This window comes from Acinonyx jubatus, chromosome A2 (assembly GCF_027475565.1).
Source record: "Acinonyx jubatus isolate Ajub_Pintada_27869175 chromosome A2, VMU_Ajub_asm_v1.0, whole genome shotgun sequence".
Taxonomy (NCBI): Eukaryota; Metazoa; Chordata; class Mammalia; order Carnivora; family Felidae; genus Acinonyx; species Acinonyx jubatus.
This window is the reverse complement of record NC_069383.1, coordinates 58,107,625-58,134,773: the sequence shown is the minus strand read 5'-3', so window position 1 is coordinate 58,134,773 and position 27,149 is coordinate 58,107,625. Positions and strand designations below refer to the sequence as shown.

The following is a 27,149-nucleotide window of genomic DNA, read 5'->3' as shown; positions in this document are numbered from 1 at the left end:
TTAGGCCCCTCTGTGTGGTTTCATAATGCCTTGTGTTTACTCCCACAGAGCACACACCCCACATGAGGAAATTTCTCTTTTAACCAGGCTGTCTCCTTGCAGTCAAGGACAAGTTCTCCATTATATCCTTGGCCATTACACAGAGTTGGTGCTTAAGAAGTAGTCTTAAATAAATGAAAAAAAAATAGATGGATGAGATTTTGTCATCAAGTGGCTTATTAAAATGAGGATTAAAATAATTTATTACTTTCAGATGTAACTTGTATGGAAAAAAGAATCATAATAATAGAGTGCCTACTGATTGGAAGTTTTACATTCAGTATCAGTAATTCACCACCTTTGGAGAAAGCATAGTAACAATTCTTTTCTCAAAACTATCCTCTTCAAAATGATTAAATAGTTCCAACACAATCTTTTAAACAAATACCTTTACAAACATATCAGAAACATGCCCATGATTACCAAATAAACATTAAGATTTCTCTCTTTTAACCTGATTACCTCTATAGACCTATAACAAGCAATAAGAGGAAAAAACTATGGTTATGAGAAATAGAGTCAAAAGCTCTTTTTATGTCTTTTTTGAGGGCATGACTATTTGGAAAATATTACCAAAGAACATTTTTGAAATAACAGCTACAGTTTTTTCTTAACTCTAAATGTATATTTTGTCCCTCTTCAATGACAAAACATTTAGGAGTAGCTGATAGAAGCTATACCTAATATGTTCACAGATGTCAATTGCATTTTGACTATTTTGTTTTTTTAAGATTATTTATTTACTTTGAGAGAGAGAGAGAGAGAGAGTGCTAGTGGAGGGGGGAGGGCAGAGAGACAGGGAGAGAGAGAATATGAAGCAAATTCCATACTGTCAGCACAGGGCCAGATGCAGGGCTTGAACTCACAAACTGTGAGAACATGACCTGAGATGAAATTGAGTTAGATGCTTAACTGACTGAGCCACTCAGGCACTCCTCATTTTGAATAGTTTAAAGAATAAATGCCTATGAAGGTAGAATGAATATTTTTTCCAGTTTTGTTGAGATATAATTGACATATAACATTATATTACTTTAAAGTGTAAAACATAATGATTTATGTGTATAATGAGAAATGACTACCACAAGTTTAGTTAACTATCACTAAACATTAATGTAATCAATTATTTTAATTAATGATTCATTAATATTGTAACCATTTATTAAAATAATTGCCTTATTTTAACCCGGGTGGTTCAGTCGGTTGAGCCTCTGACTTCGGCTCAGGTCATGATCTCACAGTTTGTGGGTTCGAGTCCCACATCAGGCTCTGTGCTGACTGCTTGCTCAGAGCCTGGAGCCTGCTTTGGATTCTGTCTTCGCTCTCTGCCCCTCCCCCGCTCAGGCTTTGTCTCACTCTGTTTCTCAAAAATAAATAAATGTAAAAAAAAAATTTAAATAACTGTCTTATTTTAAACGCAATTACTTCAGGGGAGATAATTTACAGATGCCCCAATTCTTGAGTTACATTCAACTCCCTTTGTGAGTGTATGGTCATTGACAACAAGTGTGTTATCTTTGGGGCTGTCTAGTTGACAGGGTACACAGAAGACAAACAACAAAGAGCCTCAGGAAAAGGAAAAAAAAATGAAAATCAGGACAAAATAAAAAAAATATCTGTCCATAAAGATGGAAAGATAAAGTCTTTCCAAATAGACTTGTAAATCACATAAAGCAGTAGTTTTAGGTACAGTGGAAATCACCTGCCACCACCACCACCACCACCACCCCATAATAATTTTTTCTTCCTTCCTTGACCAGCATTCTTGTTTACCTTGGCAAGGAGAAGACTATGCAGTTGAGGGTCTCCAGTCCTACTGTGAAATTCCCTCTTTGAGAAAGCTGGCCATGCGAAGGGTAGAGAGTTTCTCTTCATTCTCTGTGGATAGAGAGAAGCCCTGGAGAGTCGATGAATCTAAGGGATCAACAGCAGCAGACCGGGGAGGGTGCAGGGAAAGGTGAGACTGACCCAAAGAGAGAGGAGGCTAGCTCTAGTGCTGAGAGTAATGAGGACCACAGTCAGAGGCATACTTTGGACAGCACAGATCAATGCTAAAGACCTAGAGCCAACCTCTTTCTCCTCTATCCCTCCCATGCCCACATGCCAGACCCCTGGGGAGAAAAGTCCAGAAGAAAGCCTGGACTTCCTCCTAATCAAGGGAATATCCTAATCAAGGGAAATGACTCAGACATTGAGATATTGGGCATTGCTCTAAAATTGTCTTACTAGTTAGGAGCATTTGATAAATCCTGCAGGAGGGAGGACTCCTCTCCTCCTATGACTCACCTTTCTCTCTCACCTGTGCCCTGACTCGCTCTCTCACTCCTTCCAGTCAGTGCTCTCTGAGCAACTAACTCCATTTTCTGTTTGTTCTGGAGCAAATTCCTAGTTGCTGTCCACAGTGAAAATATATCTGACTTTCAGTCAAAACTTGGACTCCTTATGGTTTGAATTTACAAGTTATGTGATAATGAATGAAAAGAAAAATATTTATCTGATCACTAATGATTATTTTTATATGAGATAAATAACAATGACTATTTTTGTTAGAAGTTATATTCAAAAAGCTCTTACTAAATTTTAATATGAGATTTATTAAATGATCTAATATAGTTCAAATATCACGGGGGCAATGATAGAGGAAACCAAAACATGTTAATCACATTGAAATAATTATTAACCTATTTTATTTTCTTAGTAGTAACTAAAAAATTGTTAAAAACCAGACAACAGTCCTAAAATGGAGTCACTTACGCTAAGCCCCATTTTACCAAACTGAGGCTTAACTTAATTTCACTTTCAGCTCTCCCAGAAATGGAGTCTTAAATTAATCAGGAATTTCCTGACCAGCATTAGTTAGGTAATCTCCCTGAGAAAATACACATGCAACAATAAATCTGCTTTCCTAAATAGCTTTAAAAAGCTCTAATGGAGGAAGTAATAGTTTAGGAAGTGTTTAAGTAATAGAATAAAGAATGCTTTTCAAACTGCAAGACCAAAGAAAGACCTGAAGAAAGAAAAAAAAAAATGTTCTCAGCACAGAAGTCATTTGAGAAAAGTACCTGAAGCTGGAGATGGAATTATCAGGCAAAAAAACCATAAATATATTTTACCTAAGACAACAGGAATTTGAAGGAGATGAAAAAGTGGTAGACTTACTAACAGGAGTAAGATGTTGTGTTGGTTAAAACACTCCAAAATTCCTTGTATTTTGAATAGGCTATTTCCATTCCTTTTAGGTTTAGCAAAGCATTGAAAAAATGAAATGCAAGGAGACATTTGAATTCATTTAAATATTATGAAATGATGTTTGTAGGGCTTCTAAAATTAAGACAAGTTTTATGGTATATAAAAGACAGAAAACAAACTCCCCAAATAGAAGCATGAAATTCATTTGGATTGGCTAAACCAACCAGAATGTGTGGGTATGTGTATTAGTAACTTGAAATACACTCAATCATTTTGTCAAGCACATATTCTGCTTAGTTTTTTTGGGGGGTTGGGTATTTGGGGAAAGATGTAATCCATATGTTTTTCATTCATTTACACTTGTATTAAAATGGGGCTCATATTATGTATTCATGTCCCACGAGCCAGTAATTTCTGTTAAAAATGCATCTTTTCTTGATTAAAAAAAATTCGTGCTTAGTGTCCAAAGTTGTCAATTCATATCATCATCTCCTAGTCTAGAATACAAATATTCTTTTGACATATAGGAAGATGTTCTAAGGTTTACAACCATCTGACACAATTAAAGGTCAAGTTCTTGCTTTTTCTGTCACTATTAACGACCACTAAATGCCATGATAAAATAATCATGTAATGACAATAATTTCTACTTGGTTCCCTATTTCCAGGTTCAGTACATTTCATTACATCTACCTCAGGAGACTCCAGATTTAGAAGTTCTCCTATATCTCATTAAGATTTTGTACACTACTTTTTATTTTCATCAAATGCAGGGAGCATTATCATAGGGCCTAAACTCAAACAAAATGCATAACAAAACAACGTAAAACAAAGCAAAAAGTTTTACTTTTCATAAAATATTTCACTTTACATACAATATTAGCCCTTAGTTTCCAGATCAGGTTCTCCTGTCCATTAGCTGACTTATTTCCACTTGGGATGATTGATGTCATTTTCCCCCTCAATGGACGTCTTCATTGCTGCTTTTTGTAAGGAAAAAGCAAAGAGACAAGAGGAGAAGAAAGATCACATCGAAGCATTGGAAGCTAGATGTCGCAGCCTTTGCTCTCACCAGAGCGCCCAGAGACACAGTAGCACATTGTTTAAGAGGAGAGCAGAGAGGCAAGAGGCTCCTGTAACCCTAAGAGGGGAAGCTTCTGCTGTGGCTGGTTCTGTGGTAGCTTTGTAATTCATCTTCCACCATACCAAATGCCACTTCTGGCGGTAGCCTACTGGTGTTGACATTTGTTTTTATATGCCATAGTTCAAAAGACCACACTATGAAATAGCTTTAGAATGTGCCTTGTCACATTTAGTAACAATAAGGACACTTAGGACCCTCTCAAATTTTGTTTTTGTTTTTGTTTTTTGGTGAGAACATATAAGTTCTACTTTCTTAGCAAACTTCAATTTTACAATATAGTGTTATTAACTATAGACACCATGTTATACATTAAATCTTCAGACCTTATTCATCTTATAACTAAATGTCTATGCCCTTTTACTAATTACTGTCTATTTCCCCCGACTCCCAGTCCTGGCAACCACTTTTCTTTTCTTTTTTCTTTTTGATTTTTTAATGTTTATTTATGTTTGAGAAAGAGAGATGAATCACAATCAGGGGAGGGGTAGGAGAGGGAGACACACAGACTCTGAAGCAGGCTCCATGCTCTGAGCTATCAGCACAGAGCCCAACATGGGGCTCGAACTCACAAACCAGAAGATCATAACCTGAGCCGAAGTGGGATACTTAACCCACTGAGCCACCCAGGTGTCCCCTCCCTTTTTAAAATTTCTTTTAATGTTTATTTATTTTTGAGGGGGGGCAACTACTTTTCTACTCTTTTTCTATGAGGTCAACTTTTCTTTTTTTTTCTCTTTTAGGATTCCACAAGTGGCACCACGAGTCTTTGTTTTCTCTGTCTGACTTATTTCACTTAGTATAATGCCCTCCAGTTTCATTCATGTTATTGCAAATGACAGGATTTCCTTCTTTTTTAAGGCTGAATGATATTCCATTGTAAGGATGTAACACATTTTCTTGATCTGTTCATTTATTAGCAGACATTTAGGTTGTTTCCGTATGTTGAGGATTAGGCGTAATGTTTCTATGAACATGAGAATACAGATGTATCTTCAGGTTAATGGTTCCATTTCCTATGGATCTATACCCCAAAATGGAATTTTTATATCATGTGGTAGTTGTATTTTTAATTTGCTGAGGAATCTCCATCCTGTTTTCCATAGGGGCTTACATTCCCAAAAACAGCGCACAAGGATTCCTTTTCTTTATATCTTCCCCTAGTGTTTGTTATCTCTTGTCTTTTTGATGATAGCCATCCTAACAGGTGGGACGTGATATCACATTGTGGTGTCATTTGAATTTCTCTGATTTTTTTTTTTATTGTGGGGGTGGGTTTTTGTTTGTTTTGTAATTGAGTTATAGGAGTTCCTTGTAGATTTTTGGATGTTTGCCCCTTATCAGATATGTGTTTGCAAATATTTTTTCCCATTTCATAGGCTGCCTTTTCACTGAGTTCATGGTTTTCTGTGCTGTGAAGAAGCTTTTTAGTTTGTTGTGGATCCACTTGTTTATTTTTGCTTTTGTTGCCTCCAAATATTCTGAAGCAATCAGTGGACTCATACTCTTAAAACAAGATGCGATGTTGCAGAGGCCTCAAGATATGTTCTTAGTCCTTAGAAGACCAAACAACTCTGCTTGTACTATACAGTTTAGTGAGTTTAATTAAGTTTATTATTTTCTCAGATGATTTATAAGCTAGGAATAAGCCTACTGCCTTCTTCCCTGACCATGTATTCACTAAGGAGAATATGATTACACAACACTGAATTTTCGTGAACCATGTGCCAGTGGTTATTAAAAATATAACATCTTATTAATAAGAATAATATAAATAATCAGGTATTATAGATTGCTGTATCCCCCCAAAGATATATTCAAGTCCTAACCCTTGGTACCTGTGAATGAGATCTTATTTGGAAATAGAGTCTTGGCAAATGTAATTAAGTTCAGATGAGAGCATACTGAATTTGGGCGGGCTCCAATATGCCTGGTGACTTGTAAGAGGAGGAAAATGGGACACAAATATAGAAACAGAGACAAAGAGGGGAGATTACCATGTGAAGATGAAAACGGAGATTGTAATTACACTGCCACAAGCCAAAGATGCGCCCAAGGCTCCCAGAACTGCAAGAGGCAAGAAAGGATCCATCTCTAGAGGCTTTGGAGGGACCATGGCCCTCCCAATACCTTGATTTTGGACTTCCAACCTCTAGAACTATGAGAGAAAAAATTTCCATTGTTTTAAGCCACCCAGTTTGTGACACTTTATGGCACTCTAAGCAGTTGGAGATAGAAGTCTTTCAATCCAGTAGGGAATTCTGGTGGGATATCACAGTGTACCATAGGGTCCACTCCAACACATTATATTTGTTTATTTGTAGTCCTACAAATAAATCTATATTTCAAAAGAACATGGTTTCTGATGAGTTAAAATTCGTATGTATTGTACAGAAAATATCTAGTCGGGAGTGAAGTTCTGCTTACCCAAACTCAATGCTGCAAAGAACACACCTCCAGGAATACCCTTCCAGGAAAGGCCATCCCTGAAGGTAGCTGTTTGTTATATGTTTCACCATAAGGACTGACATATGAATTTGAAGATCATGTGCAAATAACTAATGTTTCCGGATTTGGGGTTAGTGCTTTCTAGACATGGTTTTATAATGTGAGCATTGTGGTAACTACTAAGATTAAATAACAAATAGCTTTGGGTTTGGGTGCTTAAGGGCAGGGATCATTTTAGATGGATCTTGGTATCCCAATGTCTGGTACAGTTATCTGCCAGATGGTAGGTCCCAAAAATAGTTGATGAACTAATAAGTGATATTAGGTATGTATAACTAATAACTAATAAGTGATATTAGGTATGTATAAATGTTTGGTTATACATAAAAAAGATATACTTTAAGTAAAAACTGATGGAAACATTTAATGCTTTACTTTGTGGAAAGTATTATAGTTTACAAGGACATTCATATATGCTATTTAACTTAATTTTCAATACAACTCTATCTATCAAATAGATATTATTCTCCCTGTTTTATGGACAGGAAATTAAGGCTCAGAAAATTTTAAAATGACATGCCCAAGATCACATAGATAGTGAGTGGTATAAAAATGGTATGAGTGATTCATAGTCCAAATACTATTGCCAAATTATATTCTTTTTCTCCTATGCCATAATTTCCTTTATGGGAAATGCTGGCATAGGTCTTTAGAAGACTATAGACTTCATTGTGCATTGTTGTATGCCGGGAAATTATTCCATTCAACTGTTTCCATCATAATTTGTCCCCTTTTAGTGGGGTTAAAAAATATTTGAAAGGGACATCTGGATGACTCAGTTAGTTAGAGCATGTGACTCTTGATCTTGGGGTCATGAGTTCGAGCCCTGTGCTGGGTGTAGAGATTACTTAAAAAATAAAAAAATAAAAAATAAAAAACTTGAGTGAGGAAGACTTAAAAAAAATCTGAAATTCTCTTCTCATTTGAACAATATGAGAATACATGTGTTAATGCTTAAATCACACAAGCAACTGTCAAAAAGAACAGTGCCTGCTTAATTCCAAGGAATTAGTTTTATAATTATATAACTAAAATTTTAGCCAGATGTAGTCTTAAATGATTTATGTTAACTAACTCTCTTCTTCCTTGCTTCTAAAGATCACAGAAATTTTATGCTAATTTTATCTACACTGTACTTTAATATTCTAGACATCCTTAGCTAAAATACCTTATCTTGATTAAATATTTTATTGAAAGCCCCCATTTATCATAATCGGATATATAAAGCACTATGCACAAGACTGGATTCTTTAACTGCCCACAATCTCTCTGCATGAAGGAATAGTTCCTGAACTCTGCCTCCACCAGCACATCATTCAAAATGCTTGCAGTGGAGTCAGGATTGCATACATGCAACTGTTTTGTGGACCCAAACTTGGTGAATCCCAGTCCTATTCTGGAAATCTGGGATTTGGCTTTGATACTCAAAGAGACTGCAGGGACCATTAAAGATGAATTGCATAGCTGCAATGCTCCAGGAAGGAGGTCCAGGATCCCCAGTGACCAAGATGTGAAAATAGTTGTAAGGGATTCTGAAAGACCAGCCAGATATAAATCAATCAAAAGCTAATTGTGAAAACATGAACCTGATCAAAATAGAATTTAACCACCTCCTTCCAGATGAAATAATGAACCATTTAGACATTTTATAATCATACCCATCCTCTACCACACCATGGTTAGAAGATTAAAGAAAAAAAAAGGCAAGTCACAGTTAACACGACTGAACTATACACATATAAATGTGTAAGCTGGTAAATTTTGTTACATGTTTTTTGTTTTTTGTTTTTGTACCCACCGCAGAGTCACACAGAAATTAACTTGCTAGTTAAGAATGTAGTATTTACCCAGTTAAGATTCTCCGTTTCCAATTGATGAAAACTTAGTTAAATTTCTAGACCATGACTAAGAGATGATGCACTTCACGTATTGCTAAATACAGGCAATATTTAGTACTGAAGACCTTGATAGACACCCGCAGTGTGTGCTGGGGAATGTTTGGTGATTGTCAAACAACAACAGAACAGCCCTGATCTGTAGAACTGGCCAGTTTCCATGGCATAAATGTGTCTACGGCCATTTCAATCCACCAAAGTGATTTCAGTAAACACAGAACTGGCAAGGGGTGGACACAATCAGCTCTCGTGAGCAACAGCATGACAAGGCAGGGGAACAAGACAGAACAGAACCATCCCCAATGTCTTCTGTGCCTTCATTTCATTTGTTTCAAGTTAAAAATGTAATGATATAGGAACAGGTAAAGGGAACAAACATTTATGAAGTGGCTATTGTGTACCAGACCCAATTTAAATTACCTCATTTAAACATGCTCTGTACACCATCAAATTGTACATTTAAAAGGGTGACTTTGTGGTATATGAATTATAGTGCAATCTTTAAAGTTGTTAGGTATAATGCCTCATGGATTTGACTAAATTTCTGGATAGATTTTTTTTCTCTTATGAAAGAATTCTTTTAAGTTATTTCAGATGAAAGATTACAGGCAATAAAAAGTCATTATCCTTATCAAAATCAAGCTGTCGTTATCTGACTACTTCTCTAAATTGAATGCTTTGACAGCTTACAGTGTTTACCTTAAGAGCGCAGGTGACAGATATGTTGGAAGTTTCTACTGGTAGTTTATGGTGGGAGTATGGTCTTTGGACTTGTCAGCTCCTCTGGGTCTCACAAAAATTGGTGTCAGTATTTACAGATTATTGGTCCCAGCAAGAGTGATGGGAGGAAAAAAAAAAAAGAGTGACAGGGGACAACTGTGCCAGTTATGTACCAATAGTATTGATGGTGTCATGGAACAGGAGAGCTTTAACTTTCTGCCTGCAGGCCAATTTTAATGTATTCAATACTTCTCTTAGACAATTTTATCCTCATCATTAAAGTAAGTATCCAAATTAGAATATCAAAATCACAGAATTCTGGAATTGGTAATGCTTACAGATTTTTTGTAATTTACTCCTTTTACAGATAAAGAGGGAATAATTTAGTCAGACCACTTATTTTTTTTCAACAGAGAAGTCAGTTTACTCGTTCCGATGAGAGTAGCTTCTATCTCACTGTGCTGGCACATGGCACTAAAATTCCAAATGTTTATGTTTTACAGAACTCCTACCCTCACGTCCAGTTCCAGAAATAGCAGCTCTTCTTAATGGAATTACCTCTATTTTACAAGTTTTTAGGACACCCAGATATTTGTATCATTAAGAAACAATGACTGGATTGTACTAACTCATCTGTCAACTGTTCAACTATACTAGATTTTATTTCACTCACCATGGGTGAAACTTAAAACTGTCATGAGGAATCTAGTGTCTGTAGTTTCATCTGTTTAATTTTATAGTATATATTTAATGTTTATATTTTTTATATTAGTATATACAATTATTTTATATAATTATACTATTTATAATACATTTTATATATACGTATATGTATATGTATATGTATATGTATATGTATATGTATAGTAAATGCATGTCCCCAATCAGTTCTTTCTGCACTGGTTCTGCCTTTAACAGAAATGTAATCGGCAGTGAGTTACAACAAAGTCAACATTAACACACGTTGGTGTCAGGAAAAAGAAAACTTTCAGATCTCCGGCACAACATCACCAGTAGAGCTACTAATCATCATAGCTTAATTTAACTGAGCATTGTATTATGTGCCTTAAATGAATTATAGATTAATTATAACAATTTCAAAAGTGGGAGCTATTATTAACACAGTTTCTCACTCAGGAAAGGGGCCTGGAAGAGGTTGTGTAACTTGCCTAAGTTTACTACTGTCTCACGTAAGAGCTCAAGAGCCTTCAGCATTTAACTAGGCTCCTGTCCTCTATCTGTGAGGTCTAAGGGGTCCATCCCAACCCTTTACAACTTCATGAATTGCTCACCCCTTGCTGCAGGCCAAAGTGCTCTGGACTAAGAAGGAGAGATAGACATGGCAGGAGACCAGAGACGCCTACATTCTCTTCTCGCTCTCCCCCTTCTCTTTCTTCCTCCCCATTGATGGAATTAATGTCCACCTGCCCCACTTGCAAATTGTGAGATCATTCACTGAAATTACAATTTTAAGGCTCACTATTTAAAAACCTGCCTTTACCTTATACTGGACAGTTAGTTGGTATTAATTATTTTTAAGGGTTTGCTAAATACATTTTGTAATAAATTTAAAAATGTTAAAAACTGAGTTAAAAAAACCTGAAGTTTCTACAAATTAGTAAAACTGAATTATGAATCCTTTTTTAGTATCTAGTGAAATCAGCCTTTTATGTTAGGCACAGAACTTTTTGTTAGCACAGCATTCAGAAGTATTTAAGATATTTATAGTGCAGACTATTAAAACATTAATGTATTTTTTTCTAGGAAATTGACCACAGCCCACTTGTATCCTGCTTATCATGTCCTTTGGGGTGGCATAAGGATATGTGTCCTGTCTCCATTTCTTCCCTCTTCTCAACTCCAGCCTCATTATCAATTGCCCAATCTTACTCAAGCCCTGAAATGAGGCTTTCCAGTTTGAAAGCTGGATCACCTTGGCAATTATCCAATCTCTCCAAGTCTTCACATCTTCAGCTATTTACAGACATGACACCACCTACATTCTCTAGAGGGTATATGGGTTAAATGAGGAAACAGGGCACAGAGCCTACCAAATGGCAGCCCCCCCCCCATACATGTGCCCTTCCCCTTCTATGCTGAAATCTTAAAGCACAGACTTTTCAGTGACCCTTAGCATTTTTGGTCAAGACCCTTTGGGAATCTGAGGTAGTTTAAGGACACACTATGCAGACAAAAGCAGGTCCATCCTCACAAATGTGGCACATGATTTCAAGGGTTTCAAGGACCCCAGGGAAGACCTTCTATGGCCTGCCCAGGGCTTCACAGACCAATTGTTAGGAACCCCTAGGGCAGTACAGAATCATAAATAAGGAACAGTGAACCTAAATAGGAAAACACAAACAAACAAAAACAACCAAGAACAAAGAGAGCAGGAGGTGGAATGTCAAAGGAATTTAAAAATAACTAAAAGAAAAGAAATAAATGGAAAAAGACAAAAAAGGGTAACTTGGTTTGGGCAGAGAGAATATGCAAGAAATATGGGTCCATTTGTAGTCACTGTCCACAGCCTAAATCGATGTACTTGTTAGCTGAGGATATAAGTAAATTGCAGAGTGCTTAAATAGTTAATCGTGGCTTTAGAAACATTTGACAACAAAGTGTGCACTAATCCAAAATATAATCAAATTGTAAAAGCCAAATGGACCTTCCAGATGTCGAGGATGAATAATTCATGTCAGTCCTTCCCCAGCCCCTCATCCAGCACATTACACTGATGAGGCTTCGCCTTTGTGCCTAGCTTTGCACTTTAGAATTATGGCACCACAGTTTCTGCAGGCTTCTTTGAACGACATTCACAAATAAATTAGCTTAATTATTTACTGTTTTCACAACTCAGATGAAATGATAATGTTTAAAAAAAGTGGGGACTCCCAGAGAAGACAATCTCAAAGCCAAATGAGAGCTCTCCTCTGGTGCCTCTGCTACTCTTTCATTGCTCTGTGTCGGCCTGATTCAAGGGCAGATTCTGGCGTACCTGCTATTTTCCTGCTCTTTGCCCTTCCCTAATATTAGCACCCCCCCCCCCCCCCAGTTAAAAAAAGGAGCCTGCTTCAACATGCACTCTCAAGGCTGGAGTCAGGCAGGTCTCAACACCCTGGAGGGTCTGCTCTGGCTCTCACATGGTCTCATTTCCTATTTCCGAGTGTAAGTAGAATTCTGTATCAGCAAAGCTCCCAGGACAGGCTTCTACCACGGTTTATATTTCAATCCAGTGGTCCTCCATCAGGGCCAATTTTGCCCCCAGGGTAATCTGGCAATGTCTGAAAACATTTTTAGTTGTCACAACTGGTGAGGAACTGGGGGATGGGAGCCTATTGGCATCTACTGGGTAGAGCCCAGGGATGCTGCTAAATATCCTATGAGACACAGGAGAGCCTCCACAACAAATTATCAATGTCTCATGCCAAGGTTGAGAAACAGTAGTGTAACCGCAAAGTGAGAATATAGAAGTTTAAGAAGACTGTTTCCACCTGTCATTCTCTTTAGTCACACCTCAATAGCATTTGTCTATGTGTCTTTTTCCTCAACTACACATTCAATTTGCTTATGGATCCAGAAAAATATTTAAGTGGGCTATCTAGTAGGATGGGGTAAATAACATGGAATGATCCCACTATCCTTACTGAGTCTGGTGCCCAGGAGAAAGATGGCTGGAACGAATACCAGGAAAGAATCCCAGGTGTACTAGTTAAGGTTCAATTCAGTTTGAAAAGATACTTAATCTCCCTGAACCTAGAATCTTCAGCAGTAAAATGAGAATAAGAGGATGGATCTTGTGAAAGTGTTTGGATTAAACAATATATATCTGTCTGATCCAGAGTTTGCTGAAGTGGGTGCTCAATAAATGTTATTATTTATACTTAATAGCAATGGATCCCAAACTATACTGTGCATCATCATTAACCTGGGCAGTTGTTAAATTCACATTCCCAGGCCCCATCCCCAGAGGTTCTGATCTCCTATGACAGGAGCTTTATCTAGAATATGAAATTTTTAGAAAACAAGAGGTGATTCTTATCTACATGGCCTGTGGCCCTTGTGTTGAGAAATGCCCAATGGTGTCATTGGACTTCCCCATATATTCTAATCTAGATCCTCTTATCTTTTTTAACCTTCAGAGAGAAGCCAAAACTATGATATTCCCTCTTGCCTTTTCTTTAGAATTTAAATTCCAGGACCTGAAGAGTTTCACTTTCCTCAACCTCATGCCCATTTATCTGAAAGCCATCAACTCACTGATGTTTACAACTCTTATTCTGTAAAAGAAAGAAAACATTTGGCCAGATGGAGCTGCAAATAAAAACTTGAAGAGGAAAAGTGACTTATGCTGACTTACCCTTGGAGAGCATCATGAAGCCATGGGGGAAAATCTGACTTTAGAGTCAAGAAGACTGGAGTGTCACTCTTAGTCCTGCTCTTTGCTCACCCTCCGAGCCTCAGTATCCTCAGCTGTAAAAAAGGAATGAAAACACGTACTTGTTCTGTGAGCAGGTGCTCTCAATGACCTATTTTGCATGGGTTGGTCACTCTGGGATTAGCCCCTGTTGCATGTGGCAGACAGTACCTATCCATTCTTCCCTCTTTGCTTGCTAACAGAATCCCATTATATGGCAAGGGGGCAGCAATGTATCCAGGTAAAAAGCAGCATCCCTCACTCTTGCATTTAGGAGTAGTAGCTGTATGACACAGTTCTGGTCAGTAAGACCCAAGATGAATTCAGTTGAGGGTTTCTAGGAAAGTAATGCTTCCCTTTCTTCCTTTTCCCTTCTCTGCATGCCCCCCCCCCACCTCCCTTTTTGTCCTCCTCCTTTGAATACTTTTCCTACTAACTGGAATGTGTTTGTAAGCCTGGATGGAGGTGGAGCTTTGTGTGTAGAGATGGACCACTTGTATTCATAAAGATGAAGGTCTGGGCTAAGGATGATGCAATAGGAAAGCTGGGTCTTTGATGGGGTCCTTAAAACAGCTCCACCTGTGCTTGATGCTATCCCCCCCCCCACCTTGAGTTTGTACTATAGGATGAAAATAACCCTATGTGTTAAACCACTGTCATAAGAGTTTTAAGCAATATCCTTAATTCTTACCCAAAGCAGAAGTGCTTGATCCCAACCAGAAGATCGTTGACACTAAAAAGATCCAGACTCTCCAGTCTGGATGCTGAACTTGCATGCTTTTGTAGCTCCATTCTTTGTTTGGACCCAACGCAAATCTACCCCCTGGGATATTCTATTCCAAGTTGTAGCCTGTTGGATGATCTTCTTATCTACTGTTTGCCCTAAAATCTTTGCTCCATTTTCCTTTCTTTGATTTTTTTTTTCCCTAGTCTCATTTACCTTTCTAGCTCTGATACCTTTCTTCGATGAGAATGTGATCTTGGGTTTTGTGATCATAGATTAGGGCCAGCCTATATTCTTATATTAGGAGCTGGGGAACATCAATGTGTTTTTCCTATTTCTAAAAGAGCCATGCCTCAACTCTTCCAGCACCCGAGATTTTTCAGCACACTTAGAACACATAAAAAGCATCTGTGATTCTTAGAATGACTCATAGCAACAGCGACCTCTAGTTCTGCTAAAGTTTCTAAGGGCACTCAATCATTTGCAAATGTTCATTAGAGTTTATGTGATCTCTTCCACCTGAGAAATTAAACATCTCAGAAAGTTAACACAGATTTAACAGATATCCATATAATACAAAAAACAAACAAAATACAATTACTTAATGGAAAGGCCTTAGACTACAACCAAAACAAGGAGGGAAAACAAGTTATCTGTAATTGCAAGTGCAGCAAATATATCAAAGAGTTATCCAAATAGCTGATGGAAGATAGACTACATCAGTGCCTTGTTTGCACAGTGATGCCTAGTTGAACTAACTTATCACTCTTGCATCTTGGAATACAATAGTCAATTATGTCCACACAAAGGATAGGAACAGGAAGATACAAAGAATTAAGAGAACATATTCTTAATATGGATTTCAAACCTTCAAGCCCTTTCAAAGGAAGTGTTGTACAAATCCTAAATAATAATTGCTTGCTGCCTTGGGGCACTGTGGGCTTTCGATGAATGTGTGTAGAAGAAATGAACGATTGTTTAACCAAGGATATGCAAGTTGAGACGCATTTTTGATCCACCACATAGCAGGCTACTTACAGAACTGTTTGAATCCATTAAAAAATAGAAAAATACTTATGAAAGTATCTTTTCCATTCATTTTGAATCAAATGGGAATCCAGAAGAGTCAGGTTCATATATTTCACATTCACTTATATTAATCTATTAAATTGTTCTGATCACTAAAGAATCTCAAAGAGATTCACTGCATTTGAAGCCATTTAAAAAATTAGACTTTTATCCTTCAAATAAGAAGTTCTGTTTTGCCAAGAATAAAACTCGATCACCCATTACAAATGGACTTTTCTTTAATGATGTCACAAATGTGATTCCTTTGTGTTATTTCTATGTTTTGCATTTGTATATAAATTGTATTTTATCTAATAAGGCAGAGGTGAGAAAAATTTTTACTTATCCTGTTCTTTGTTTCCTTTCTGTGCTTCCACAGAGAATTTATAGCACAGTTGTTGCAAAAATCATTACCATTGTGCTAAGTGACCTGGCATGACTACAACCTCCGAATTTCATTTCACATTTATTCAGTATATGCTAAGTGCTTCACACATTCATTGGGAACCTATAGTATTCTAGGTGCTTCACAATACAAATTTCTGAACTGCTTCCTATTGGCCAAGATTCAAAACATTTAGATACCATTCCTACCTTCACAAAGTTCATATTAATTAATCTACCATCACATACGACCTTTGAAATGAAGTGGTTAAATCTTTTATTGCTTCTGCTATGCTGCTATGCTTCTAATTAAATATTAAGTAGGTTGGAAGATATTTCATCTTTAGAAACTTGTTCCATTTGTCTCCAGACTGGATGGTTCGCATTGTCTTCAAAATATTTTTGGGTTATGATCATGCAAGCCCTAACAAGAAATGAGTTCTTCAGGATTGCCACCATAAAAGGCAAGTGATTCTGTATTCAATTTCAGTGTGTGAAACTTCAAATGTAAATTTTCTACTTTTCTGAGTTTCAGTTTCCTCCTCCATAAATGAAGTTGGACCAGATGATCACTTTTCATATACAGCCTGTGCGCTCACTGGACATCTAAGAATCTACAAAACAAGTTTGCTGGAAACAGATTTAAAAAAAAAAGTCACTGTGCTATAACATGTTGTCATGCCTATAGGCAATAGGCGTTCTTTCCTGATCATGAAAAAATTAATGCACTCTCCTCCTTGTCCCCACCAGTTCACATCATCTCTGATGACAGTTAGGCTCTAAAAGCTATCAAAAGATTCCCAGGGAAATATGTCCACTTGTGCAGGGACTGTGAAAAAGGCTTAAATCCTGTATGTACATAGGGTTATGTTTACATCTGTTTCTCTATGAACATGCATGTCTATATGTATGTTTCTATGCCTTTACGTTCATATGTATATGTAATCTATTATATGCTAAGTGCCAGGGCTTAGTTACGTGTTCTATGTACATTTTCACAGGTAATCCAGGTAATCCTCACAACAAACCTACAAGGCAAATATTGTTTGGTCCATTTTCCAGATTAAAAAGAAAATAGTGTTTAGAAATAGAGCATAACTTGCTCAAAGGTCACTAGGGAGAAAGCGACAGAGCTAGAATTCAAATTCCAGTTTATACAACCCTAAAGGAAGAACACCAATTTACATGCATACATACAGAGAGAGAGAGAGAGAGAGAGAGAGAGAGAGAGAGAGAGATAATGTGACTCATAGATCGTTGGAAACTGAGTTGTCAAAAGATGATTGCAGGAATGTTTGTTTCAGTCAGAAAACATGCCAACCCTGGAGGCATAAATTTGCCTCCAAAATATTGCATTGCAACTCTGCCATCCTTATGCTGATAGAGAAGGCCTCTATGTTAAGGCAAGATTAACCAGAATTAGAGTATGTTCATTAGAAAATGACATACAATATATGGCTCACCAAATAATAATTTTCCTCCTTAGTAGCGAGAATGTTTTGACTAACAAGACAACTGTGGTATAATGGGAAACTCACATCTAGACAAGTATTAACCACAACCTTTTTATGAGAGTTCACTCACCTATACTTCCTTTAGTGAAAATGATAGCAATTCACATTTCACAAGTTCAAATGCCAGTACATGCAACAACAGCAAAACCTAGGACTTATGTGAAGCAGCATGCATACATTCTTTGTTATTCTGAAATATATGTATTTATTAAATATACACACACATATATATTTACAATTAGTGGATTACTTCACATTATGGTGTCTTTTTCACATAATTTAGTTGCTATCCCCCAAGAATCTAGAAATGCCCAAACAATGCCATCAAATAAACAATGAGCAGATTTGGATTTTGGTATAGAATATTTTATTGACAACCTAGGACTTCCATGCTACCCTGCTCAGGTAAGTATGGCTATTTATTGTGTGGCCAGAGAATTCAATGCCATGTTAGTGTTAGTCTAATCCACATATAATATATTCCGCAGAATATCCAATGTGTTTAATTTTCTATGCAACTGTATTTGTATGAGTTATTGACAGAGATTTACCTAGCCAAAGACATTGCATTAGAACATAAGGACTTTTTAGGTTCAGTGCTTTATTTTCCAAATTATTGAACTAGTTTTCAGAGGATTTTACCATTCAGAAGGACAAAATATTATAAAGGTACACATCAATGTTTTCATGAAATATAAATATTTTAATTTTTTAGTTTTTATTTAAATTCATGTTAATTAACATAACGTGTAATATTAGCTTCAGGTGTACAATTTAGTGATTAAACACATTCATATATCATCCAGTACTCATCACAAGTGCACTCCTTAATTCCCATCACCGATTTAACCCATTTCCCCACCCACGTCCCCTCTGGTAACTCTCAGTTTGTTCTCTATAGTTAAGAGTCTGTTTCTTGGTTTGCCTCTCTCTTGTTTTCTCTCCTTTGCTCTTTTGTTTTTTAAATTCCACATATGAGTGAAATCCTATGGAATTTTTCTTTCCCTATTTTGCCTAGCCTAATACTCTCTAACATCAACCATGTTGTTACAAATGGCAAGATTCCATTCTTTTTTATGGTTAATATTTTATATATATTCCCTCTCCCCCCTCTCTCCTGTCTCTCTTTCTCTTTCTCCCTCTCTCCCAAACCATACTATGATTTGGCTATGGTAGTTAGTGCTGCTATGAACATCAGAGTGCATATATCCTTTGAATTAGTATTTTTGTGTTCTTTGGGTAAATACCTAGTAGTGTGATTGCTGGATCATAGGGTAATTCTGTTTTTAACTTTATAAGGAAACTCCATACTGTTTTCCACACCAGTTTGCATTCCCACCAACAGTTCAAGAGAGTTCCTTTTTCTCCACATCCTCATCAACATTTCCTGTTTTTTTTGTTGTTGACTTGACATTCTGACAGGTGCGAGGTGTTATCTTATTGTAGATTTATTTATTTATTTGTTTGTTTGTTTGTTTGTTTGTTTTTATGAGAGAGACAGAAAGACAGACAGACAGACAGACAGAGGGAGAGAGAATCTTAAGCAGGCTTCACACCCAGCACGAAGACCTACATGGGACTCTATCTCATAACCATCAGATCATTACCTGAGCTGAAACCAAGAGTTGGACACTTAACCAATGCACCATCCATGCATCCCTCTTACTGTAATTTTGATTTGCTTTCTCTGATGTGTGATGTGGAGTGATGAGCATATTTTCATGTGTCTGTTGGTCATTTATACAAATGGGAAATTTATAAATTTATACAAATTTATACATTTGGGAAAATGTCTATTCATGCCTTCTATTCATTTTTTATTTGGATTGTTTGGTTTTTAGATGTTGGATATTTTAAGTTCTTTATATAGTGTGGATACTAACCCTTTATTAGATATGTCATTTGCAAATGTCTTCTCCCACTCTGTAGGTTGCCTTTTAGTTTTGTTGATTGTTTCCTTCACTGTGCTGAAACTTTTTACTTTGATGTAGTTGCAATAGTTTATTACGTATTTTGTTTCTCTTGCCTCAGGAGACATATCTAGAGAAAAGTTCCTACGGCTGATGTCAAAGAAGTTATTGCCTGTGTTCTATTCTAGGATTTTTATGGTTTCTAGCCTCACATTTAGGTCTTTAGTACATTATTAATTTATTTCTGTGAATGGGGTAAAAAAGTGATCCTGTTTCATTCTTTTGCATGTACAGTTCAGTTTTCTCAGCATCATTTGTTAAGGAGACATTCATTCTTCTTCCCATTGAATATTCTTTCCTGTTTTATCAAAGATTAATTGACCATTTAATTGTGAGTTCATTTATGGGTTTTCTGTTCTGTTCTATTGATCTATGTGTCTATTTTTGTGCCAGTACCATACTGCTTAGATTACTATGGCATTGTAATATAATTTGAAGTCTGGAATTACTATGCTTCCATTTTTGTTTTTCTTTTTCAGTGTTGCTTTGGCTATTCAGGATCTTTTGTAATTCCATACAAATTTTAGGATTGTCTGTTCTAGGTCTGAGGAAAATGTTGTTGATATTTTAAGAGGGCCTACATTAAATGTGCATATTGCTTTAGGCAGTATGGGCATTTTATTACATATTTCTTGGTGTCATCTTCAATTTCTTTCATCAATAAAGGTACACATCAATTTTTAATATGAAGTCTACTTTATCAGAGGGTGGTCTACTTGTTTCTACAATTGGGAAAGGGCTGCCCCTACTAGCTATTATATTAGAGGACTGCTGGCAGTGTGCTCAGTCTTTAGATCAGCTTCTCAATGAGCAGTACAGACATGAGTAGAGATCTATCAAAATGCTCTTCATTCCTTACCAAACATTTGGTTTGGGTTTTTAAAATTTTTTTAAGGTTATTTCTTTTGAGAGAGAGAGTGTGTGTACGCATGTGCAAGTTGGGGAGGGGCAGTGAGAGGAGAGAAAGAAGGAGTAAGAGAATCCCAGGCAGGCTCCACGCTTCGTGTGGAGCCTGATGCAGGGCTCAATCTCATGACCGTAAGATCATGCCCTGAGCTAATATCAAGAGTTGGACGCTTAACCGACTGAGCCACTCAGGTGTTCCCCTTCACAAACATTTCAGACCGTGAGGGTACAGTGAGCAGGGTATATATATTTAAGAAGGCATATTGAATATTATAATAGATTTTTAAGACATTACAATGAAATTACAGCTGTAAAAACTAGCAAAATCTTGACTCATGTCAGTATTCACAGATAAAATTGTGGTTTCAACTAGGAGGCAGAAGACATACCATTTCTAGAGGCCATCACATTTTTCTTTAGTTTTCAGAGCTATTGGACACATGGATTTAACAAGAAGAAACATATTTTTTGAGAAGCAGGACTTGAGATGATTTTTAAATCAGCCCTAAACATTCTTAGTACTGTGACTTACGGTTCAGGCTTTGTACCTTGACTCCTGAACATACCAGACTGCTTGCTTTCCCTTTTCTTTTCTTTTCTTTTCTTTTCTTTTCTTTTCTTTTCTTTTCTTTTCTTTCTTTCTTTTCTTTTCTTTTCTTTTCTTTCTTTTCTTTTCTTTCTTTTCTTTCTTTTCTTTTCTTTTCTTTCTTTTCTTTTCTTTCTTTCTTTCTTTCTTTTCTTTTCTTTCTTTCTTTTCTTTTCTTTCTTTTCTTTTCTTTTCTCTTTTCTTTCCTTCCTTCCTTCCTTCCTTCCTTCCTTTCTTTCTCTCTCTCTCTTTTCTTTCTTTTCTTTTCTTTTCTTTTTTCTTTTCTTTCTTTCCCCCTCAGAGTTTTGCAGGAATTCTAGGAACCCTGGCCAGATGGGAAAATACACTTTGCTGGAGATTCCTGAGATGATTCTAAAGCCCTCCTGAAATAAACAGCAGTACAGCAGTAAATTTTGAAGATAACATCTGCAGGGGAAAATATTTCTATGAGACACCCTGTGACTAGTAAGTCTCTGTGTTATTTGAAAATGAAAGGAAAATGAGATCTGGAAGCCCAAAAAAATCACAAATGTTTTGGTAGCCGGTATGCAGTGGTATGGTGGGCTTGGGCTCATGACAATTTACAAGAATCTGCTGTGAACATCTCTACCCAGTAGCTTGAAATCAGTCATGATAGGATTCGTTATCCCACAGAAATAACAAATGCTACAAATCAATCCTCTCACTGCTTCCAAACATGACTGTTAGACATTTACTAACATTTATGGAGGAGACGAGTATTGCCTAAGGACCTTTATTTTGAGTCTTTTGGGTAATAAGACTGCCATGGTTTACTGTTTTATTCAGTAAGTTTCTATATAAGGTTTGTGGTAGAGATACTGTTTTCAACTTGATTAAAATGGTGTCCCTGCAAGGTTTTGTGGTTTAAGGATTGGGTCTATGTTTTTATGCCTGGCAGAGAAAGGTCTTAGGGACTATGAGGTACGAGTGTTTAACCAGGTACTTACCAACTGGTACCATGCTCTCAGCTCTTAATACTGACAGGGTTTCCTCAGCAGGGGTTCCATATTCATTGGAATGTGATTGCAATACTCATGCACCAAATCTCCCTCGAACTTTTGACTCTTCCCCTTTGATATTCATTTTATCTCTTCTCTCATCCATAGGCACAAAGCCATGCATCAGAATTGGTTCTCCTCCCCCGCCTCTCTCTAACAGCCTTATTGAGATATAATTGACATATGAAGAACTGCACATATTTAATGTGTATAATTTAAACATATGCAAACACTCAGGATACCATCGCCATCAAGGTAGTAGACCTCTTGAGCACCTTCCAAAATTTCCTTATGTCCCTTTGTTTGTTTGTTGAGGTTTTTTGTGCTCAAGGAGACTTGATATGAGAATTACCCTGAAGTAACTCTGGAAAACAGTGTGAGTTCCCTCCAAAGATTCAAGGTAGAACTATTGTATGACCCAGCAATCTCACTTCAGAATATCTAGCCAAAAGAATTGAAATTAGGCTCCTGAAGAGATATCTGCACTCCCATGTTCATGCAGCATTATTCACAATAAGCAAGATATGAAAACCCAAGTGCCCACCAACTGATGAATGGATTTTAAAACATGGTATATACACACAATGGAATATTATTCAGCCTTACAAAAGGAAGAAATTGTACCATGTGTGATATGGATGAACCTGGAGGACTTTATGCTAAGTGAAATAAGCCCATTGCAGAAGGACACATACTTGCATGATTCTCCTTATACGAGGAATCTAAACTCCCTACTCAAACCCAGTCAAACTCTGGGGTGTCTGAGTGGCTGTCATTTAAGCATCTGACTTTGGCTCAGGTCATGATGTTGTGGTTCATGAGGTCAAGCCCCACATCAGGATCTCTGCTGTCAGTGCAGATCCAGCTTTGGATCTTGTCTCCCTCTCTCTCTGCCCCTCCCCCACACCTGCTCTCTCAAGAATAAATAAATACATTTTTAAAGAGTAAATAAATAATTTTTTTAATAGTCAAAATCGTAAAAGCAGACAATACAATAGTGGTTTCTAGGGTTTGGGGGAAATGGGGAGTTTTTGTTCAATGGGTATAAAGTTTCAGTTATGCTAGACGAATATATTGTAGAAATCTGCTGTGCAGCCTAGTACCTATAAGTGATGAAATGGTGTTGTGTACTCATCCATCTCTTACACAACCACTCAACTTTATTCCTCTCCTAGGGAAATATGATTGTGTACCATCAGCCACAGAGAAAAGTCATTTGGTAATTATGTGGTTGAATTGACTGAGCTAAGTAATAGTGTTAGGGAAGAATAATGCCTCTTGTCTTTGCAGGGTGATGATATTGGACTCTCAGCTATATCAGGGACCTGGGATAAATCAATTTGTTCCTGACATATGTAAAATGTACAACAGAATAAACCCTCATGAAAATAAAACTCTATGCAAAAGTCAACGCAATCCTGGGCACATTCAGAAAGATGTTAGGAACCAATAAGAAAACTGTGCCCTGGCCTCAATCAAAACCCCATCTGGAGTTCTGTATGTAGTTATGCTGCTTCCCTCAGAAAAGCTGACATAGGATGGGGAACATCCCAACAGGGACAATCCACATGATAAAGGAGATATGGGAGGTATTGGGAGAGGTCTCCTATACGGACTGGAATCAGGAAGGCAGGGAGGAGTGAAAATCAACAGCTCCTGCCTTACTAGGATAAGAAAATGTAGGTCAAATGAAAGGAATAATATTTCAGACAATAGGGGGCAAATTTATGGGAATTTTAACCTGAAAGGTAACAGAATCAAAAAGATTTAAATAAATTTAAAAGTTGACAAGGATACAAAGGAAGAAAACTCTCAACCATATTCCTTTCTGAGGAGGAATTTAGAATAAATTTCATCCTCTTCATCAATTATGCTTCTCTTTCCTGAACAAAATAGATGATGGCCATTATGCATACAGAAATTCCTATGGTATATACAAAGAAATGGAGCTCACCCTTTCCTGGAACATCAAATTAAGAAATATTATCCAGAATTAAGAGCAATCTTTGTTACCCTTGGAAATAATAATCTAACACTTCTTCATAGGTGAGTAATGCATGATTCTTTTCCAAAATCAACAATCAACCACAAACCTTTGGCTAGTCTAGAAAAGGTTTAAAGGATTAAGAATATTAGAACAGACTTAGAATAGCAAGTGTTCCAGCCCACATGCCTACACAAGACCACTCTATACTTTTAGAGAAAATGACCTGTATATGGCCAAGGACACCATTTTATTCTCCTTAATCTATCACATAAATTATCTCTTGTGTCTGTTAAATTATGTGCAGTTTATCCCTCTAAAGTCGCTTAACCTGCATCCTGGTACATTCTATCCATGCAGAAGTTTTTCTGTTCCCACTAGAATCTAAACAGAGAACAGAATATAACACTGTTGAATGAAAGCAGGGAGACAACAATCTAAATGCTAATGGACTGTATTTCTAAGGTCTTAGCCCAGAGATGGCAAAGTACAAGATAAGTTAGCTTCTGTGTGCATATGACAAAGCTAGAGCAAAGTGGGGCAAGAGAGCCCAAATGTGTATGTAGTTTCCTAAAATCCAGTGGAGCAAGCAACTTAATGCCCTGAACCAACGTGTTTCCTGTTGGCTCAATGGCTGATGACACATTGTCTAACAGGGTGGCAATAGGGAAAAGGAATGCTTCCAGGCCTTCTTTTGTTTGATTTCTACCTTTCTATTCTCCAGTGCCATCTATGGTGTGGTTCTCAAATTTGACTCCGCATTGGAATCCTCTGGGGAGTTTTAGAAACTAACAATGTCTTGGCTCCATTGACAGATTCTGATGAAATTAGAATTCGAATTCTGATGTAATTAGAGGTTCAGCCTAGGCATCAGGATTTTTAAAAGCTCCACAGTTGGTTACAACAGTGGCTAAAATTGAGAGTCACTGATTTATAGGAATTAAGAGATGGTCTAGGTAGTGCTTCTCAAATTTGAATGTATGAATCACCTGTGGATCTTATAAAAATATGGGTTTTCACTCACCAGGTCTGAGGTGGGGCCTAAGATTCTGGGGCCTAAGATTTCTAACAAGCTCCCCAGGGATGCTGAGGCGTATGTGGTCTGGGAACCAGATTTGGATTAACAGGACCCTGGAGCAGTGATCATTAAATTCCTGAAGCAGCATCCACATCACCGAGGAACTTGCTTAGAAATACAAGTTCTCGAGCCCAACACCAGACCTGTTGAATCAGAAACTGTGGGGTGGGGATGAACAGCAATCTGCCCTTGTTTTCCCTTTTCTCTCTCTCCCCCCGCCTCTCTCTCTCTCTCTCTCTCTCTCTCTCTGTCTCTCTTTTAAGAGGCTTCATGCCCAGCACAGAGCCCAGTGCTAGGAGTACCACCCTGAGATTAAGACCTGAGCTGAGATCAAGAGTCTGATGCTTAACCAACTGAGCCACCCAGGTGCCCAGAAATCTGTTCTTTTAACAACAGCTTTGGGTAGTTCTCATGTGAGCTAAAGTTTGAAACCACTGGTCAGAACTTTCATTCAAAGTGTGGTTATCAGACCAGAAGCATCGACATCAGCATCACCAAGGACGTTTTTTGTTTGTTTTAAAGGTGCGTGTGTGTTTTATTTTTGAGAGAGAAAGAGCACACAAGCGAGGGATGGACAGAGAAATAGAGGGACAGGGGACCCAAAGAGGGCTCCGTGCTGACACAGCAGAGAGCCTGATGCAGGGCTAGAACTCATGAACAAAGGGGGAGATCATAACCTGAACCAAAGTTGGATGCTCAACTGACTGAGCCACCAAGGCACCCCCACTGAGGACTCTCTAAGGTGAATGCAGGATTTCAGACTTGCTGAATCTGAATCTACATTTTAATAACATCCTCGGTGATTTCTATACATATTCAAGTGTAAGAGGCACAAGACTCAGCAAATTTCCTCCTCCGACCCTTGCCCAGAACAATTGATGATAAAACATCCATTTGAAAAGAAATTTAACAATATTGATTATAATTGTGATAATATGTGGCAGATTTCTTTTTAATTATTAAAAATAATCTTGTTTATAGTGACAAGCTTTAAAATCTGGCAAAGCCTAATCAAACAAATAGAAACCACACATGATCCTACCATATGGAAAAAACTATTAATAACTGTTTATTCTTCCATCAAATAACAGTGTTTCTAAAGAGAGAATAAAAATAAATTATTGAGAGAGATCATTTTATCCTGCTCAAACAGAAACTTGGCGATGTTTTAACTGCATCTTACACCCATTAGATTTTGCCCAATGTGGCAAAAATATGAAGCTCTTGTTTAAGATAATGTGTGTTACTAAAGGAAATAACATCAAATCCAGTTCCTACGGTCATCTTGGCAATATGCAACCTCCTTGCCATGATTCAGAATGCTGAAACCAAGTTATTCTGTTCTGCTCCTAAGTTAGAATTTCAGAACTCATGGACTTAAAAAGACCAACCAGTAATGAAAAACAGGGCAGCCTCATTTAAGTTACCAGCAGTGAATAAATTCCCAGAAAGTTGAAACACTGATGTGTACTGGTGACCTTTAAATACATAATGAGTAAATAGTTTGGAAAAACAGTGATTCACATGGGTCTCAAATGTATTCTCTTTCAATGTATAGCAGGTCAGCTTGTTTTCTGTGAGAGAAGTCAGATTGTTCAAATTTTAAGAAACTTGGCTGCCTAGGTCTGCTACATCCAGAGCTGTCAAATCAGAAACCTAGCAAAGGAAATGGGAACTTGCACGTAGAAACCAAGATTCCCAGCTCCATCACACTAAGCCAGACAAGGGAAAGCTAAGAACTTAAACTTTTTTTGATGGCTTTTTCTCTAGAAGACTGTTAGGGTATCAAACTGTGAGAAAGAAACTACTCTGGCTGTCTATCAGCACTGGAAGGAGCAGCTGGAGCAAGAAATCTATTGCTTCTGTGCAAAGAGAAGAACTGAACATAGTGGTAGGAAGTAAGATGGTTTGAAAACTAAAAGATGGAGAATTTTGGAGAGTCAGGGTTGGACATTAGAGTAGGAAGGACATATTGTAGGCTGTACCTCTCAAGGAGGCGAGACAAGTCAC

The 27,149-nt window shown here is 37.3% G+C and overlaps 1 long non-coding RNA gene across 1 annotated transcript in view; it reads right to left on the bottom strand.

Moving 5' to 3' along the window:
- The window catches only part of LOC128314776 (uncharacterized), a 91,909-nt gene that overhangs the window by 43,907 nt on the left and 20,853 nt on the right, over nucleotides 1–27,149 (bottom strand). Inside the window, exon 2 of the long non-coding RNA XR_008296812.1 lies at nucleotides 13,850–13,962. This is a non-coding gene — a long non-coding RNA (uncharacterized LOC128314776). The remainder of the gene's footprint in view (nucleotides 1–13,849; nucleotides 13,963–27,149) is intronic.